The sequence below is a fragment of the Panthera onca genome, chromosome D1 (genome assembly GCF_046562875.1).
Source record: "Panthera onca isolate mPanOnc1 chromosome D1, mPanOnc1 haplotype 2, whole genome shotgun sequence".
NCBI classification, from domain to species: domain Eukaryota; kingdom Metazoa; phylum Chordata; class Mammalia; order Carnivora; family Felidae; genus Panthera; species Panthera onca.
The window spans coordinates 18,710,200-18,730,707 of record NC_138348.1 but is presented as its reverse complement, the minus strand read 5'-3'; the positions used below and the strand labels follow the sequence as shown (position 1 = coordinate 18,730,707).

The following is a 20,508-nucleotide window of genomic DNA, read 5'->3' as shown; positions in this document are numbered from 1 at the left end:
TGGAAGCAAGATTTATCTTTCTAGTTGAATTTTAAAGTTTTCTTTAAAAAAATTTTTTTAAGTGTTTTATTTATTTTTGAGAGAGAGAGAGAGAGAGACAGAGACAGAGTATGAGTGGGGAGGGGCAGAGAGAGAGGGAGACACAGAATCCAAAGCAGGCTCCAGGCTCTGAGCTGTCAGTGCAGAGCCTGATGCAGGGCTCGAACTCATGAACCATGAGATTGTGACCTGAGCCGAAGTCGGATGCTTAACCAACTGAGCCACCCAGGCGCCCCAGAATTTTAAAGTTTTCTTTATATCAGTTCTTCACAATTCCTGATTAATTTTTTCTAATTTTACCTTTCTTATTCTCTATAAAGGAATACTTTCTAATATTATAGTTTCTAACTAGCTACCATTGTATAAAGACACATTATTGTTTTTTTATATAAATTTTGTTAAGTATTCTTTTACTGAGTTCTACAATTTTTTCACTTTTATTTAGTTGATTCTCTTGTTTTCTAAATCTGCAATCATATGTGCAAATGCTGACTTTCCCTCTTTTTCCCAATACTTAAACCTTTTATGGTTATTATTATTATTTTTTTTATCTAAACACGCTGGCTAGTACATTCAGCACAATGCTAATTGATGATCTGAGTGTTAAAAGAGAAAGGAGGTGTTATCTAGTCCGAGAAAGGGGGGATATTGGTCCCATGCAGAAGGAACAGCAGATCCAGAGGTTCAGAGGCGCTGGAGAACGTGTGGGTTTAAGGAACCGCAAGGAGGTCAGTGTGGCAGGACTGGCGGAGGCTCACGAGGGAGAGGCCAAAGACGAAGCCTGGAGAGGGCCCCAGTCACAGAACACGTCAAATGTCATGGAGGTGTTGGCCTGTTATCTGTGGGTTATTTAAGCCGGGAAGTAAAGTGGGGAGATTGTATTTTGGGTCAATCAGACATCAGTGTGGAGAACGGATCCCTCGCGGTGGGACGGGTCGAGAGCAGAGGCAGGGGCCTATTTAAGGAATCCAGGTGAGAATTAGTAGGGGGCAGTTTGAGGGACCACAGGAAGAACTGGCTATGCTAACTGGCTGGTGAGTGAGAGCAGTTAGGGAGAGTGAGGCATACGGGGTATTTTATCCAGATAGGGAGTGTGGGCACATGGAGGTTGCGGGCAAGCGTGCTACTCGAGTCCAAACTCAGTCTGACTGCAGGGCCTTCCAGTCTGGCTCCAGCCTGCCTTTCCGGTTTCATTCCCTTCTGTTCCCCTTTAGGGAGTTCTGGGTTTCTGCCAACACAACCTTGTCCTTCTTGTGTATGATCCGTGCTTTTCCTTCTTTGTGCCTTTGAGATGCCTTTCTCCACCATTACCTCCAAGTGTCCATATTTTATCCAAATTTCAGTGACCTGCTCATATACCTCTCCCTCCATGAGGTTTTCCTAGACCCCTTAAATAGAAAGTAATCGTTCCTCCTTGTAACTCTTAGAGCATATTTCTGTATTTCTTTCCTGACTCTTAACACGCATAGAAGCATAATTTCCCGTAGAGTTTTAAGCTTCTTAACGGAATTTCTGAGTTATCTTGGTATTTCTTGTAATACCTAGGACAAGTTAATTCAGACAGGAGGCCCTTGATGTATAAAGGAGGGAGGGAGGAAAGGAGGGACATTGGGATCCCAGGACATGAGCCATCTAGGGCTTACTCACATGCTGATGTGACATCCATTGTTTCATTTGACCTAAACCCTGTTGAGAAGATGGGAAAAGTGATATATTCTTTCCCTTCTATTAAGTGGACATAATGAATGTCACAATGCGTAATGACTTGGCTGGGGTCATATAATTGGCAAGTTGCATAAACAAGTGAGAACCCAGGTCTTCTGATGATCTTGAATTGCTTATGGAGTTTCGTAGGTGCCATTGGGCCTCCTCTGGGCTGAAACATTTCTACTATTCCAACTCTATGGCATCAGCTTGAGACGAAGAATACCACCCTGTTCCTCTACAGGAGAATCATACAGGTGGGGTGTCATGATCCAACCAGAAGGTGTGGAAAGAGTGGGACTTTATTTCTGTACTTTTAATCTAAAACTCTAAGAAAAGTCCAATGAGAATAAATGGTTGGAATTTTGATTCTCTGTTTTTCATAAGACTATTGGGCCAGGGGAAAGTAGTACATGAAAATTTGTAGTTTTGAAATACTTGTGTTTTAATGTAGGACAAAATGGTCATACTGCTGGACTGTCAATTTGGGAAAGAATGTAAGTATAAAAAGCTTAAATCTGGATATGCAACTGGAAAATATGATCAATTTTTTTTTTTTTTTTTTTTTTTTTTACTTCTTAAACAGTTCTTTTTAGGGGAATTTAGTGCTCACCACATTTCTAGGAGCTCAGGTGATGAGAGCCCTGATTTAAAGCAGCGGGTTGTACATTTCTGCGTTTTCAGCAAAGGCAACTGACAGGAGGTCTGAGTAGTACTGATTTATTTATAGCTAACTTTTCCCCTCCCCTTTGGAAATATTTAACCTACTCTAGATGTGATTTCTGTGAGCCCAACCTGCAGGGGAGTCTCCTGTGTAGATTCCATCAAATTTACAATATCAGACACCACGAGGTGGGAGGAGGTGTGCATCTTGGTCAGTAAATCAAGGGATGGTCTGGTGTTTTCAAAGCTACGCTGTCAGGGCCTCCAGCCAGCCATGCACTGAACTTGCTCAGGCCAGAGAGGAAAGAGTGAGAGCAGAGTCCTGTTTTGCCAGATGTTACTGCCTTAGTTTAATGTAAACAACAACAACAACAACAACAACAACAGCAACCTGTGTGTGTGTGTGTGTGTGTGTGTGTGTGTGTGTGTGTGAGATAAAGATAGCGAGGGGTGGCCTTGTAGAAACCAAGTGTTTCTGTCACCAGATGACACATTTGCCATTTTTATCTTTAGGTAGGAGGTACGTTACATTATCCACGTTGTGCCACACTCTCGAAACTTGAACAAGTTTGACAAAATAATTCTTGAGCATAACTTTAAAGCAGCAGATGTATCTGGTTTGGAGAGATTGGCACTTTGTTTTCATTCTCCTCTTTGGAAGGAATTTCTCACCAAGTTAAGCTTCCTTACGAGAGCACAACAAGTTTTATTTCACCAATAATTTTCTTAGCTCCTCATGGCAAGGCTGACTGTATTTCCCTGCCTTTTTGGTCTTTCCATATGCTTTTTCAATCTCTCTCCCCTTTTTTGCAGATATCAGCAAAACTTTATCATCTCCCCAAATACTCCACCCCTGTATCACTTGTAACATTAGTGTCATTTCTGGTCTTGCCTGTGGCAGGCCTCATCCGTACATCTGGGCCTCGCCTGTGGAGTGGAGGGGCGGGGTGGGGGGGGGGTGGTGCTCCTCAGACACCCTCTCCTGCCTTAACTCTGGTTCTTTGCCAAATGTGAGCATGTCTGGCAGACAGAGACCAGCAAGTGAGCATTCCATGTGCTCTGGGGACGCAGTCGGCCAACAACTGTGGGAATTTGGGGTTTTGTAGAATTTTGTAGAATTTTGGGTTTCTGACATGTGTGACCAAAACCATATCCTCTCGGTGACAGTTTTTTAAAAATTCAAAATATTATGGCCCTCAAGTCATGTTCGAGAGTGCAGTATTTTCCTAGGTCATGTTTCTACGACGTGACTTGAAAGACTGTACCTCACCTTTATCAGTAAGTCATAACCTTACTTACCCAGTCCCTTTAGACCGACACTTCGTGTTTTTCAAATTTGCCATCCTAGGAAACACTAATAGAGAGACCGCAGGTTATCCCCTCTTCCGCACTGGTTCTACTGGCCCTAGAGCAGAAAGGAGAGCTAGCTACAGTCCCATGGCCTTTGACAAAAATTGATGAGAAAAATACGGAAATGACTTAAAATGGATTATTGTATCCAGCATAAGAGCGAGGTTGAAAAACAAGAGCTTTTTCCTGTGAAATCTAGCCAGAGGGGCAACTTAGCTGCGAGCAAGACTTCAGATGAGGATCATGTGCTTGGCCGGACTTCTACGAGCCTCGTGTCCGAGCCTCAGCAAGGGACCGGCAGAGGGGGGTTGTGCATCAGAGTCCTTGGTTGGTACTTTTCACCCTTGAGGAGCAGGAATCAGAGTTGTGGCTAAAAGATGGCAGAGCCTGCCGTGGCCCCGTAAGGCCTTAAGGAGGTGAGTGCAGTCTTTCTCCTAGAAAGCTTCTTCTGAAACACAGACTGCTGCCACTCTAGCCTGAGTGACAGATTGAGTAGGTCTGGGCGGGGTCCTGGAACTTGCATCTGTAGCAAGTTTCCAGATGGTGTTCATATTGCTAGTCCAGGGACCCCACTTTAATGTGGAGTTGACGCACTGTGTGTGTCCTGACTCACCCACTGGAGAGGAGGGCTCTCCCTGTCCTATCCAGTGCCTCCTCTGGACTCCTTGGGCCTGGATCCGAAGCATCCAGAGACAGTTCAGACTGCATCTATCTCAGCCACATGAAGTAGTCCGGGCTGGCCGCACTGAGATGTCCAGGCTGCAGCCCCCACTCACCAATGTTGTGGGTGTACGAGCAGTTGAAAATATCACTCGCTATAAACGCTACCGAGCAGTAAATCACTCTGGAGGCTGAAGAAGCGCCAGCTCACACGCATGAAACAGAGCTCTGACTTGAAGAGATATGATGTTAACAGTCTGTTTAACTCTGCTCAGTGCCCTTGAACTTCCAGGTTGTGGAATGTTTCTCTGGAATTTGAAAGCCTACCCTGCCCCCAGGAGGCCTCCTTGGCTTATTCTCCCCCTCCTTCCTCCCACTGCCTAGATATGGACTAAAGTATGTGTGGAATTTAGAAATTTAAGCTTGAATTTTTAAGTACACGTAAGTTGTTTGAAGTCTTGTTTTTAGAGGTATGACATTTGTAGGATCACAGTTGCACAAGGGGTCCAGTACACTACTAGGAATTCAAACCTTCCCATGTGTAGACTTTGCCACTGAGCTGTTTCGTACCTGTAGTGACTTCCATGGAAACAAGCTAGAAAGTCTCAGATCATCAGTAGCCAGGGAATAAAGAAAGCCGAGTTAGGTCTGTGGTGGACAGATGCATAAGGTCCCAAGAGCTGAATCTGGGGCGCCAAGCAAAGAACTTGGCTGATGGTCAGGTAAAGATGGGAAAGATGAGGTCACAAGCCGGATCCAGACGGAGAGGACGTGCAAGCAATCTGAAGAGGTGAGCCTGGGGGTGGGGCTAAGATGATTGCGTCAGTTAGGTCTTTTGCATGAACACCCTAGGTCCTTCCTAATGGAGGCTTGTATACCTGTGGAGCACGCACCTGTATGGCAGCTGCAGTGGTGGTGGTGGGTGAATCGACTCACACCATTTCCCTGGATGCAGTCCTACCTCCATTGCCTTCGTAGAGTCCATTTTGCTGGCTCTGGCTTTCATGAATCCAAACCTGACTGCTTCTTTACATCACACAGCTGGTAGGAGGGCGGTGACTAGAATGGTTTTTCAGAGTCCGTGGAAGCTTGATCTGACAGCAGATTAAGAACATACCGAATGTTTTGGCACAGTCATCCTTGGCACATGTCCTAGCGATCAGTTATTAGCACAGATTCCCTTTCCCCTTTTTGGGGGGCCACTTTAGTTCTCTCTTGATGTCTGCTTAAATGATTCAGCAGCAGAAGTTACCAGGAAACTAGAGTTGCTGGGTATTATAACATCAGGATAATGATTTGTTTTGTTTTGTTTTCATTTCTGCTATCCTTTGGTAGTTACATGCCTCCCAATTAATGAATATTTGAGTGTAATTTCTTAATAAGTGGGTTGTTACAGCTGCAGAGTAGAAAAATTTCCCCATTGCTTGAATGAGAGGTTGATTGTTGATGTTTGGTTTTCTTTTTTTTATCTCAACTATATTTCTTTATTTTACTTTTTTTTTTCTTACTTTAAATTCAAGTTAGTTAACATATAGTGTATTATTGGTTTCAGGAGTAGAATTTACTGATTCATCACTTACATATAACACCATTGCCCATCAGGCATTTAGCCCATCCCCCCACCCACCTGCCCTCCAGTGACCCTCAGTTTGTTCTCTGTATTTAAGAGCCTCTTATGGTTTGCCTCCGTTTTTATCTTATTTTTCCTTCCCTTCCCCTGTGTTCATCTGTTTCTTAAATTCGACATATGAGTGAAATCATATGATATTTGTCTTCTTTTTTTACTTATTTTGCTTAGCATAATACACTCTAGTGCCATCCACGTTGTTGTAAATGGCAAGATTTCATTCTTTTTGATTACTGAGGAATATTCCATTATACATATTCCATTATACACACATACCATATCGTTATCCATTCATCAGTTGATGGACATTTGGGCTCTTTCCATGATTTGGCTATTTTTGATGGTACTGCTGTAAATATTGGGGTGCATGTGCCCCTCCGAATCAGCGTTTTTGTATCCTTTGGATAGATGCCTAGTGGTGCAATTGCTGGGACATAGGGTAGTTCTATTTTTAACTTTTTGAGGAGCCTCCATACTGTTTTCCAGAGTGGCTGCACCAGTTTGCACTGCCACCAACATGTATGGTTTAAAAATTAAAATAGTAAAATAAAGCATGTAACTAAAATTGAGGCAACTCAGTTTGTCCCAAGGGGCAACTGCTCTCAACTCTCAGCTTTCCTCTGGGATTTAATCTTCTCATCTCCCCCAAAATGCTTACAGTGCTGTTTTTTTTAATTTCTCAATCATAGACATTATATTTTTACTACCTTTGGGTCAGGACTTCATCTCTTGTTCTCTCCCCTTTCTTTACACATTTCACTTTTCCCATCTTACCACTAGGGCTTTATCACCATTTTTCATTAAAGCAGTATTTATTGTATGCATTATTAGGACTATATAAATACTGTTTTTAAATTTTTTTTTAACGTTTATTTATTTTTAAGACAGAGAGAGACAGAGCATGAACAGGGGAGGGTCAGAGAGAAAGGGAGACACAGAATCTAAAACAGGCTCCAGGCTCTGAGCTGTCAGCACAGAGCCCGTCGTGGGGCTCGAACTCATGGACTGTGAGATCATGACCTGAGCCGAAGTCGGGCGCTTAACCCACTGAGCCACCCAGGTGCCCCATAAATACTGTTTTTAACTGAACCAAGAGTAAACCATGATTATGCTTTTGTTCGTGTACAACTTTGTATTTTCCAGGGAGTTAATAACTGGTTACCTCTTTTTTTTCTCCTCCTAGCTTTATTATTTTTATTTTTTATTTTTTATTTTTTATTACATTTATTCATTTTTGAGAGACAGAGACAGAGCACAAGTGGGGGAGGGGCAGAGAGAGAGGGAGACACAGAATCCCAAGCAGGCTCCAGGCTCAGGGCTGTCAGCACAGAGCCCGATGTGGGGCTTGAACTCAAAAACCACGAGATCATGACCTGAGCTGAAGCCGGACACTTAACCAACTGAGCCACCCGGGTGCCCCTCCTCTTAGTTTTAAATGTTCCTATCACTAATTGATATTTTACTCAGTTCTCCAACAAAAGAGGAAAATGGTCAAGCATAAAAAAATTTTTCTTACTTTTTTTTTTCTTTCCGTTTGTCTCCTTCTTTCTTATTTTCTTTTTTTTTTCTCTCTCTGCCTTCCTCCCACCCCCTCCCTTTTCTCCTATAGTGATTCATCTTAAGCTTCAGTCTGGATTGATTGCTCCTGGAGTTTCCTGGGCAGCATTCTAAATTTTAAGTTCACTATGATTCTGGGAATTTGTTTTTTCTCTCCTTTGTTGGATTCTTTATTTCCAAGGTCTAACATCTTCCTCTTTTTTTTTTTTTTTTTTTTTGGTTTATTTTTTCCAACGGTTTCTGGAAGAGGAGAGACCATTGGGAGATAAATTTGCATGTCTGAAAGTGTATTTATTCTATTTCACATTTGATTAATAACTGGACTGGTGTGGACTTCTGGTTGAGGTGGGTTTTCTTCTGAATTTTGAAAGGATGGTTCCATTATCCTCGAAGTTTCCCATTTTAATTTCAGAAAGTGAGATGTCATTCTAATTCCTGATCCTTTTATGTGACATTTTTATCCTGGGAAATTCTGTGTTCTCCAATTTTATGATATGCCTTGGTATGAGTGGTTTTTTTGTTCAGTGGACACTGATTTGGGCTCTTTTAATTGGAAATTCATGTCCAATTCTGAGAAATTTTTGTTTTGTGTTTTATATGTCCAATTCTTTTCTTCCCATGTTTTCCTCTTTTTTCTCTTTATGGAACTTCTGTTACCTAAATGATGAATGTGTTAGATTGAGCCTTGTTTTCCTTATCATTTCTGTTCTGTTTATCATCTCTTTTTATTTCAATGATCTTTTTGTTTTAGTTTCTTAGATATTTTCTCAATTTTATCTTCTAACCTTTCTTTTGATTTTTAAAATTTTGTTCGCTTTTAATTTCTAAGTTTTTCTTGATTTCTAATTAATCTTTTTCTGTAGCTTCCTATTGTTGCAAGGATACAGTACTTTCTTCTCTGAAAATACTGTGATTTTGTTTTTTTCTTAGCTCCTTGTATTGTTTGTGTCCTTTGAATTCCTCTTTCAGTTCTTTGTGTTTTTTTTTTAATATGAAATTTATTGTCAAATTGGTTTCCATACAACACCCAGTGCTCATCCCAACAGGTGCCCTCCTCAATACCCATCACCCACCTTCCCCTCCCTCCCACCCCCATCAACCCTCAGTTTGTTCGCAGTCTCTTATGCTTTGGCTCTCTCCCACTCTAACCTATTTTTTTTTTTCCTTCCCCTCCCCCATGGGTTTCTGTTAAGTTTCTCAGGATCCACATGAGAATGAAACCATATGGTATCTGTCTTTCTCTGTATGGCTTATTTCACTTAGCATCACACTCTCCAGTTCCATCCACGTTGCTACAAAGGGCCATATTTCGTTCTTTCTCATTGCCACGTAGTACTCCATTGTGTATATAAACCACAATTTCTTTATCCATTCATAAGTTGATGGACATTTAGGCTCTTTCCATAATTTGGCTATTGTTAAAAGTGCTGCTGTAAACATTGGGGTGCAAGTGCCCCTATGCATCAGCACTCCTGTATCCCTTGGGTAAATTCCTAGCAGTGGTATTGCTGGGTCATAGGCTAGATCTATTTTTAACTTTTTGAGGAACCTCCACACTGTTTTCCAGAGCAGCTGCACCAGTTTGCATTCCCACCAACAGTGCAAGAGGGTTCCCATTTCTCCACATCCTCTCCAGCATCTATAGTCTCTTGATTTGTTCATTTTAGCCGCTCTGACTGGCGTGAGGTGGTATCTCAGTGTGGTTTTGATTTGTATTTCCCTGATGAGGAGTGACGTTGAGCATCTTTTCATGTGCCTATTGGCCATCTGGATGTCTTCTTTAGAGAAGTGTCTATTCATCTTTTCTGCCCATTTCTTTACTGGATTATTTGTTTTTTGGGTGTGGAGTTTGGTGAGTTCTTTATAGATTTTGGATACTAGCCCTTTGTCCGATAGGTCACTTGCAAATATCTTTTTCCATTCCGTTGGATCCTAAACCAGACAGAGACCCAGCAAAAAAGAGAACTACAGACCAATATCCCTGATGAATATGGATGCAAAAATTCTCAATAAAATACTAGCAAATCAAATTCAACAGCATATAAAAAGAATTATTCACCATGATCAAGTGGGATTCATTCCTGGGCTGCAAGGCTGGTTAAACATTCACAAATTAATCAATGTGATACATCACATTAATAAAAGAAAAGAACCATATGATCCTGTCAATCGATGCAGAAAAAGCATTTGACAAAATTCAGCAACCTTTCTCAATAAAAACCCTCAAGAAAGTCGGGATAGAAGGGACATACTTAAACATCATAAAAGCCATTTATGAAAAGCCCACAGCTAATATCATACTCAATGGGGAAAAACTGAGAACTTTCCCCCTAAGATCAGGAACACGACAGGGATGTCCACTCTTACCGCTATTGTTTAACATAGTGTTGGAAGTTCTAGCATCAGCAATCAGACAACAAAAGGAAATCAAAGGCATCAAAATTAGCAAAGATGAAGTCAAGGTTTCACTTTTTGCAGATGACGTGATACTATACATGGAAAACCCGATAGACTTCACCAAAAGTCTGCTAGAACTGATACATGAATTCAGCAAAGTCGCAGGATACAAAATCAGTGTACAGAAATCAGTTGCATTCTTATACACTAATAATGAAACAACAGAAAGACAAATAAAGAAACTGATCCCATTCACAATTGCACCAGGAATCATAAAATACCTAGGAATAAACCTAACCAAAGATGTACAAGATCTGTATGCTGAAAACTATAGAAAGCTTATGAAGGAAATTGAAGAAGATATAAAGAAATGGAAAAGCATTCCGTGCTCATGGATTGGAAGAATAAATATTGTTAAAATGTCAATACTACCCAAAGCAGTCTACACATTCAATGCAATCCCAATCAAAATTGCACCAGCATTCTTCTCGAAGCTAGAACAAGCAATCCTAAAGTTTGTATGGAACCACAAAAGACCCCAAATAGCCAAAGTAATATTGAAGAAGAAAACCAAAGTGGGAGGCGTCACAATCCCAGACTTTAGCCTCTACTACGAAGCTGTAATCATCAAGACAGCATGGTATTGGCACAAAAACAGACACATAGACCAATGGAATAGATAGAGACTCCAGAACTGTACACACAAAAGTATGGCCAACTAATCTTTGACAAAGCAGGAAAGAATATCCAATGGAAAAAAGACAGTCTTTTTAACAAATGATGCTGGGAGAACTGGACAGCAACATGCAGAAGAATGAAACTAGACCACTTTTTTACACCATTCACAAAAATAAACTCACAAGGGATAAAGGACCTGAATGTGAGACAGGAAACCATCAAAACCCTAGAGGAGAAAGCAGGAAAAAACCTCTCTGGCTTCAGCCGCAGCAATTTCTTACTTGACACATCTGCAAAGGCAAGGGAATTAAAAGAAAAAATGAACTGTTGGTACCTCATGAAGATAAAAAGCTTCTGCACAGCAAAGGAAACAACCAACAAAACTAAAAGGCAATCAGTGGAATGGGAAAAGATATTTGCAAATGTTTTTTATCTTTCATATTGGAAACTTTCTTCAAATACCTGATGTTTTCAGCAGTCTTCTTTTAAGGGTGAGATTCCAAAAGCTGATCGGAAGCTTTGTGTACATGTATAAGGCTTATCAACTGGTGGGCTTTACTTAGGTTAAGAGGTTGAGGACGCAATTGGTAGCCAAATGTCAGTATTCATGTGTTATTTCTGTTGAATTCGTTCATTGATCCAGAGAATAATCCTTCTGCCTTTGGGGGTGGGAAAGGATATATAATGTTTGGGCTGTAAGTGTTTGGGGAGCTGAATGGGGGATGGGGGGGAAGGAGAGTTTCTCATTCTTCATTTTATAGATAATCACTTAATTCATAGTTTTCCGTGTGGTGCCTTGCCCTGCCTTCCATGCCTGGGGTCTCTGTGGACTCTCTCAAATTCATTTTCTCCAGAGAATAAACTTCCCTTCTCCTGCAAAGGTGGTGGGGTGGGGGGTAGGGGGTGGGCGTAGGGTTCGGGAAGGGAGGACTGGGAGAGCATTGGCCTGCCTTTGCCTCTTAGTTTAAGTGATCTTGGAACCAATGTTCCTTATGTCTGTTTTCAGAGTCCCTTCTTCCTGGACATTGGAAAGTTTACCCTTTTTTTTTTGCTTTGCTGGTAGTTTGTGTTGCTCTATCTGCTTTTTGTTTGCTTGCTTAAACAGCCCTAAAATTCTCTATATTTTTTACTTAATTTTTTATTTTGACATAATTTCAAACTTAAAGTTCCAGAAATAGTACAGAGTCTCTGTACATGCTACACCATATTTGTCAAATGTTAATATTTTACTATATTCTTTTTTTTCCTGTGTATATACATTTATATATTTATATATATTTTTCCTGAGCCATTTGAAAGTTGCAGATGCAACCCACCTTTACTCCTGAATACTTCTCATATAGAATCACAGTGCAGTTATCGAAGTCATCTGAAATAGACATTGATATAATATTTTTACTTAATCTATAGACCTTATTTAGATTTTGCCATTTTTCCTAAATGTCCATTTTATGGCAAAAGAAATTCCAGACCATGCATTACATGCATATATTAGTTGTCAAGTCTCTTTCATCTCCTTACTCTAGAACAATTTCTCAGTCTTTGCCTTGCATGACATTGATGTGATTTAAGAGAACATGTCAGTTATTTTGTAAGATGTCTCTTGATTTGGCTTTGTCTGATAATTTTTGTATCGACTTACACATTCAATTTAAAATTGTTGAAATTCAAATTATGCATTTTTTTATAGGAATACTACAAAAGTAATGTGTTTTCAGTACATCATGATGGTGGACACATTATGTCAGTTTGTCCCGTGACAAGTGACGTTAACTTCAATCACAGGTTTTGGCTGGATTTCTCTAATGTCACATTACTGTTTTGTTCTTACTGTGTCTTGTGGGGAAATGCTTTGAGACCATGTAAATATCCTGCTGCTTCTCAAGCGTTGCAGGCTGGTTGTAGCTCCCACTGGTGACTTCTTGCCTGCATCATTTGTTACAATGGTTGCTAAATGGTGACTCTAATTCCCATTCTCTATCAGCTTTTGAGAGTGTTTGTTTTTGTTTTTGTTTTTTGTTTTCCTTTGACCTGAGAGTTCATGTCTTTAATCAGTTTTGGAAAATTCTCCATTGTTTTCTCTCTGAATATTACATATCTGTCATTTTCATTAATCTTTCCTTTTCCTGTTAAATGTATGTCAGACCTCCTTCATCCTGTTGTTATGTCTCTCAGGGTTTTTTTTCCCCTCACGTTTCCACATTCTTATCTCTTTGTACTGCACTCTGGATAATTTTTTCACATTGATTTTGCTATTCCCTTCAGCTGTGACTCATTTTTCACCCATCCATATGAGATTTAAATTTCAGTGGTTATTTTTAGAAACTCTATTATTTATTATTTATTATTTAATTATTTATCAAGTCTGCCTGGTCTTTTTTTCAGTGTCTTTTTTACAAGATATGTTTATAATTCATTCTTTTATATCTCTAATTATTTGAGATACTTTATATTTTCCAGTTATCCAATTTTTAAATTTCTTACAGGGTCTGCTCCTATCATTGGTCTACTGCCTTTTGCTCTTGTTGCATTGTTTCCTTATATGTTTTATGATTTTGGAATGTGTGTTCATTTATTTTTTAATGTTTATTTTGAGAGAGAGAGAGAGAGAGAGAGAGAGAGAGAGAGAGAGAGAGAATATGCAAGCCAGGGAGGGACAGAGAGAGAGGGAGAGAGGGAGACAGAATGCAAGCCAGGGAGGGGCAGAGAGAGAGAGAGAGAGAGAGAGAGACAGAATGAAAGCCAGGGAGGGACAGAGAGAGAGAGAGAGAGAGAGAGAGAGAGAGGGAGAGAGAGGGAGAGGGAATCCCAAGTAGACTCCATGCTGTCGGCACAGCAGAACCCGATGCGAGGCTCAATCTCACAACTGTGAGGTTATGACCTGAGCTAAAATCAAGAGCCAGATGCTTAACCAACTGAGCCACCCAGGCACCCTCTGAGTTCATCTTCAGTAAGGTTTTCTGTGGTAGTCTTTGCCACCTAGGCTAAGGGGGTGTCACTCTAGAGGGTCGGTTTGTTCTTGTTTGTTTGTCTGTTTTGGCTTCTGCTGGCTATTCCAGAGGTATCCTGGAGATAAATCAGTTTTTTACATTAATTTCTCAGTAGGAGGTTTCCATACGACAGATACAGATTTCGTTTAAACCCCAAACCTGTATGAGGGCTGGCCTCTGTTAAAGCACCCTAACCTAAACTCAGGTTTTTTTTTTTAATTAAAAAAATTTTTGTTTTAATGTTTATTTTTGAGAGACAGAGCATGAGCAGGGGAGGGGCAGAGAGAGAGGGAGACACAGAATCCCAAACAGGCTCCAGGCTCTGAGCTGTCAGCACAGAGTCTGATGCAGGGCTCGAACCCACAGACCGCAAGATCATGACCTGAGCCCAAGCCAGACACTTAACTGACTGAGCCACCCAGGCACACGCCCCCCTCCCCCCCCCCCCCCGCAATTTTTTTTAATGTTTATTTATTTTTGAGAGAGAGAGAGAGAGAGAGAACGAGTGGGGATAGGTCAGAGAGAGGGAGACACAGAATCGGAAGGCTCCAGGCTCCAAGTTGTCAGTACAGACCCCTATGCGGGGCTTGAGCCCACAAACCCTGAGATCATGACCTGAGCTGAAGTCACGCTGAGCCACCCAGATGCCCCCAAAAAGAAGTGTTTTTTATTGCCTCTATCTACTAGGGAATGACCTTCTGGGCCACCTTTTTGTTGATTGTGCAGGCCTTGAGGGATTCTGCCTTTGTGTGTCTGTCCCACTTCTAGTTCCCTCACTTCCTGTGCCCAAAGACATCGTCCCTCTGCCAGCATGGACATTACACCCGAAGTCACTGAGCCCAGCGACTACCTCTGCCCTCCACAGGGTGCCGGAGTGCCAACCACCCCCTGTGCTCTCAGCCCCCAAGTGCGGCTTTTTCTTCATTTTTGGTGCCTGGGACTTCCGCTTCCTGTGACCTCAGCTGGGCATTTAAAAGGAGTTTTGTTATATTTTATCCTACATTTCCGTGTATCGTTTAGCAAGAGACTTCATGCGTTTCGCCTCCCAAAACGTGTTGAATTCTTGTCCACTGTTGTCGCCTTGCCTGTTCTTTCTGCCTTTGTAGGTTCATGCCTTTTCTTTTTCCAGGAGGAAGCGGAGATAAAACAGAGTAGACAAAACATATGCCTTATTGGAATTCCAGAGAAATGAAGAATTAAGAAATGACTGCATTTTAGAGGTTGCTCTTTCCACATTGTATCAACTTTACCGGTGGCATTATACTCCTGTCAGCTCAGAACCACACAAGGCTTTGGTTTTCTTGCTCGTAACTGTGTTGGTGTTTTGTGCTTAGATGCCACAAGGTGTAACTCCATCTTTTTCAGGAGTTTCTGTTTACTCCACCAGTGAAGTCTTCCTCCGTACCATAGCTGGCCTCTTACAGCCAGTGGGCTCAGCAAACATTTTTATGCCTGGGCCAGAGAATGAACTTCTCTTTCCAACTGTCAGAATATTTCAAGTGCGGGATAGTCAGACGAAATCATGAATTTGTTTTACCTCTCGTGAGAAGTAGCTGTTTCGGCTGCCATTAACATTCTTGAAACACTTTGGATTGTAGATCAGCTTTGTTTATTTGCATCAAATAAATCGCTAGTGTTTTCATTAAAACATATCTTCTAAGTGTTTTCAGTACACTTCTTAAATAACAGATCTGCGGATGGTAATTATGTTCTAAAAATAATCCAGATCTTGTGAACTATGTCAAGTAGGTGAACTGTTATTTTTAATATATCAAAGTATGAACCAACAGAATCAATGATGTGTTATTTTTGCCCCATTTAATTGATTAGACAGTGTCTTAAACTATCTTACCATAGATATATTTAGCGAAATTTATTACTTGCAGACTGATATAACTCATGAATTATTAAAAGCATCAGCATATGGAACCCACTCTTTCCTCATTCTAAATTCTTTTAATATGGCTTATGTTGAGCCATTTAACTGGCTTCTATCCATCCCACCGATGGAAGCTGCAGCCAGATGAGGATTCTTATAAATGATTGGCTTCCTTTCCAAGCAAAAGGAGGATGAAATGTCAGCTTTTTCCTCCACTACCTGAAAAGCAATCAGTGGCAACCTTTCCTGGCCTTCTTGACAGTAGTTTGGCTCTATAGAAGAGGGTGGGCATTTAGCCAAATGTGAATTTCAGTGCTATATCAAGAAAAAAGTAGCTAAAACTCAGATAATAGCTGGAATTTGCAGAGAGGCATTCAGATGGGTCTAACCTGTGAGTCTTCAGTAAGCTAACCATAGCTCAGAAATTCCTGAAGTGCGCATTTTAATCCCTTCTTTCCTAGGGATGAGCTGAGTGACCAGAGGTTACCTACCAAATCTGTCTTCTCGGCTGTGTGCGCTCCTCTGTAGGACTGGGTTTAGGGGTACCAACAGCTTCAGAATAGTGTAGCATGGTGACTGATTACCGACGACAAATCAAGACCACTGAAAAGGACTCCAAGGAATCAAACCTTGGAGTTCAAGACCATTTATTAACTCGAACTTATGCTTTGAAATTTGTTATCCTTATCTGTAAAATGGGGATATTACTTATTTCACAGGATTATTATGAAATCTTAAATAGTATATGTGGAAGCATTTTGTAAGTGGTGTGGGACTATAAAAAGTAAAGTGTTGTTAACATAAGGCTGCTAGTATAATGCTTTATCACATGGAACAAATTTTAAAATTGTGAAGGACACTGGTGGGGAAAAACTGAAATTCACAGGACAGTGGTTTTTTTGTTTTTTCTTTTTGTTTTTTGTACCCATATAGGCTCTATTATGTTTTTTCTGTTGTTTAATCCTTACAACTCCAAGAGTTAACATTCTGTTAGCTCTGTTCTTACAGACGAAGAAAGTGAGACTTACTTAAGATCTACCTCTCCATCATTCTGTGTTATAAAAGAGGAAATGGAGACTAAAGAAGATTCTCAGTCCATCATTCCATCTATTATAATATACTACTGTATTTTCATAACTGTTTTTATCTTGCACACAAACTTGGCCCCCAAATTAAATAGGAAACACAATAGCAAATAATTAGATTGACAGCGTAAATAGAGACAGACTTCCGTCACTGGCGTTATGATGGATTAGATATGCTATATGACCCTCCCAACTGAACAAAATACTGAATGAAATATCATAAAGCAGTTTTAGCCTATTGCTAAGCTGGCATGAAAGTAAGATATTTGTTGACTCACTAAACAAAATGAGGCTGGGTATCCTGGCAGGTGATTGGGAACCAGAGCAGCTTTGCGTGGACATGTTTGTAATTTGATGACCTGGGGCTTCTGCTATGAAGAATGGGGCAGGGAAGCAGGATGGACAGCCTGCGGCCTATGTAAGTTGGGGAATCTAGAAAGAACTTCCTGGAGAATCCAGGAAATCAAAAGACTATATTTTCAGTTAAAGGGGAAAAGAAGTAGGTCTGTAATGATCCTGCTGTTGAGAACTACAGTTTTAAGCCACCTTCACATGGTTCGTGGTCCGAATTCATACAATAGGTGTCATCCAAATACACTTTCAGAGAATTTCGTTGGAAGTGGCCCTGAATTGGTAGGGACCAGCAGAAGTAGACAAACCCACTCTTGAGTAATTCATCTTCAATCTGGGTCTCAATTCTTACAAAATAAAGTATTTCAGGAAAATCACAGTTACAACCCACAAGACCATAAAGAAATAAGGCAATATCATGACTGAGAACCAGCGGAAATTCACCTTCAAGGACTCTGATTATGGGATTAGATTATTAGATTCAAAGAAATTGTTGAGGGGCGCCTGAGTGGCTGAGTTGGTTAAGCGTCTGACTTCAGGTGGTGATCTCGTGGTTTATGAATTTGAGCCCCTCATCAGGCTCTATGCTGACAGCTCGGAGCCTGGAGCCTGCTTTGGATTCTGTCTCTCTGTCTCTGTCTCTCTCTCTCTCTCTGTCTCTGCCCCTCCCCCACTCATGCTCTTTCTCTCAAAAATAAACAAACATTAAAAAAATTTTTAAAAAAAAGAAGAAATTGTTGAAATATAACCCAAAGAGACCAAAAAGTGAAGTGATGTGGAGAGTGGAGGATGTCTAATCAAGAGTTCTAGAAGGAGAAGAGAGGAACGGTGGAAAGAGGCCCTCTGAAAGGATAATGGCTGAGAACTTTCCGTCATTGTTGAATTCCAGACTTCAGATTCAGGAAGACCTATATATAAATCACGAAGCAGGATGAAACCACAGTACACCGAAGAAAAAGAGAAGACCTTAAACTCGTCTGAAGAAAAAGAGACTGACAGTAGAAATTACTTGCCCCACGCTCCTGTGACCCTGGGTTAGTCTCTCAGAGAGTCGCCCAAGCCTGTTATTCTGGTACACTCAAATGCGGTTAGACTCATTCCAGCTCCACCATAGAAAACGTATTCAGGAGCAAATTGCCCTAAGGAAGTTCTAGGGATGCTAAGTTGATAATTTACTGTCTCCCTTAGTTAAGTCTGCCGCACTAAGGGGATTTCTGACCTTTGATTTTCTTCATCTTTCGTGTGTCTGTTTACCGTGAAGTCAGTGAGATTGTAGCCATCCGTGTTACCTTGTGTTTGTGAACAATCAGTTGTTTTTTTGTGGGTGGAATGAATTAAAGGTAGGACGCAGCAAGTAGACTTCAGACCTGTCGCCGAATCTTTTCTCCCTTGATCTGAGAGAGCCGGCCTGAAGACCGCGCTAGGTCCCTGTACTTCTCTGGTTTCCTGAGGCAGCGCATGCCCAGTGGAGTGTGTGCCCAGTTGTTGGGGCTGCAGAGGTTTAATGGTTAAGGTAACATGGGCCACATTACTGATTGCCCCTTTCAAATCTCCCAGTAACCATTAACATAAATATCATCTCACCATTTGGGACAGGGGACACCACCCTTATGCACGTTAGTAATGTGATGCTAATGCTTAACCCTTTCCTGGCTCTGTTCGCTTCCGAGGCCTTGCTCTGTATCCTTTAGTAGGAGGTCTCTGTGAACCTCGAGATGAAATGGAAGGGTTAACTCCTTTTGGTTTTGCCCTTTGACCACTTCAGGATGAGAGGCATGATGAAATACTTTTCAAAATCTTCAGTGGAAACACATCATGCATAATTGGAGCAAAAAAGAATAAATCAAAGCTTTTCCCCCCTTTTAGTCTGGTAATTCATAATTGAAACCACATTGAGGTAGGGGCTGATAACTTCAAAACAAGCAGGGAAACTGCCCTTTCTGTCAAGGTAGGGATAGGTAAGGCTCCTCATTACCAAGGGCTCAAAAGCTTCTGTATAACAAGCCTGTCCTCTCCTCCCTTCCTTTCTTTGAATTCTCACTCTTCTGCTCAGCCAGTTACCTTCAGTTAAATCAAATCTGGGTTCATTCCAATGTGCTTAGTTCTCTTCTTGTCACATGAATTTATACGTGGTGACATTTTAAAAAAATCTCTGATATGGTGAGTAATAGGAATTAAATTTTGAATCATCCTGCTTCAAGGTTGATTTCTTCTGTCTGGAATTTGGTTGGTTTAGGTTGAAAGAGTCCTTTAGTTAGTAACGGCATGTGGTTTTCCTCGCTCTTGATTTTATAATCCTCCGGTAGTGGCAGCAAGAACATTTCAGAATGGTTACCAAAGGCCATGTACTTGCTCCCTGCCTTCCTCTGCTTTCTGCATGGTAGGTAACCATGGCTAGGATGGTTTTGGCTAGGCTCATGTCGGGCTACCGTGACCTTTCAACTAAAAAAAAAAAAAGAAAAAAAAAAGGCAAAATGAGATTGCGGGAGAGGTCCAGACAACTTTCCTTGTATGAGATTGCCAAAGGCACACCTAATTTGAGTTTGAATTTCTTTCTTGAAGGGGAAAACCCCTTTGCACTGAAGGGTGACCCTATGCGTCTCTTTCAGGCATCCTGAAACCCGAGCCCACGACTCTCTCTTGCAGGTTGGCCTGCTCACTGCTCACTCACCAGGGCTTTCCAGAATAAGCAATATGAAAGAACTTTTCCTCAGCTGGTCTTGTGACCTGGCAGTTTTTGTAGCTATTATGGATTACTTTTATGTGATTGCAGTTTAACAATCTGGATTTCTTATTGAAGCTTCTAGAATGAATGGGTGTTGTGGGAGTGAAAGTGAAGTTTGGGAGGAGGGGCGGGAGATGGCCAAGGTATTCTGGCCACATGCCAGTACTCTGCCACAGTGATACATACCTCTCCTCTTGGCTTCTCCTCCCATCTCTGACTAAACGGTTTCATGGGGGAGATTTGAAGGCGGTGTCGATAGCCCAGATTCTGGCGGTGCCGCTGCGGTAGGTGGGCTTTGCCTTTTCTTCAGGTCACTATTGCTGGGTGCCTGGTTCCATGCCCTGTCCTGCCATGATGGAGATTTAATCAGGCAACAGAGTTAATTGCCAGCGTTGTTTGCCTTTTCCCTGGCAGAAGTCAGAGTCTTGAGTAAATTATGGAGGTTTAAATTTGCTTGATTTCCTGCAGAAAGTGGGGTCAAGAGGTCCCAGACTGTAGACACTCTCTCTGGTCAGCCAGCAGGGGGTCAGTTCTTAAGGGTATTTCAGAGGAGACTGAATGCCATTCTTGAAATGTCCTTCTCCACCAGTTTTTTTCTCTGGGGGTTAGTTTGTTGACCTTACCCCAGTGGAGCGGAGGGTCTATGTGAAGGCACACACCCCAATTAAAGCCGCCTTTCTCCACGCTGTCCTTGTGCTCCAAAGGCAAATGGGATTACGTTTGAGGAGGAAAAAAGCGATTGGCACAGAAGCCTAGTTGTAGAGCAGCATTTCCTATTTCTGACCTTTTGAAAAAGAACATAA

General features: G+C 41.3%; 1 protein-coding gene across 2 annotated transcripts in view; it reads left to right on the top strand.

The window, feature by feature from the left end:
- The window catches only part of EXT2 (exostosin glycosyltransferase 2), a 144,748-nt gene that overhangs the window by 71,006 nt on the left and 53,234 nt on the right, over positions 1-20,508 (top strand). The window lies entirely within an intron of this gene.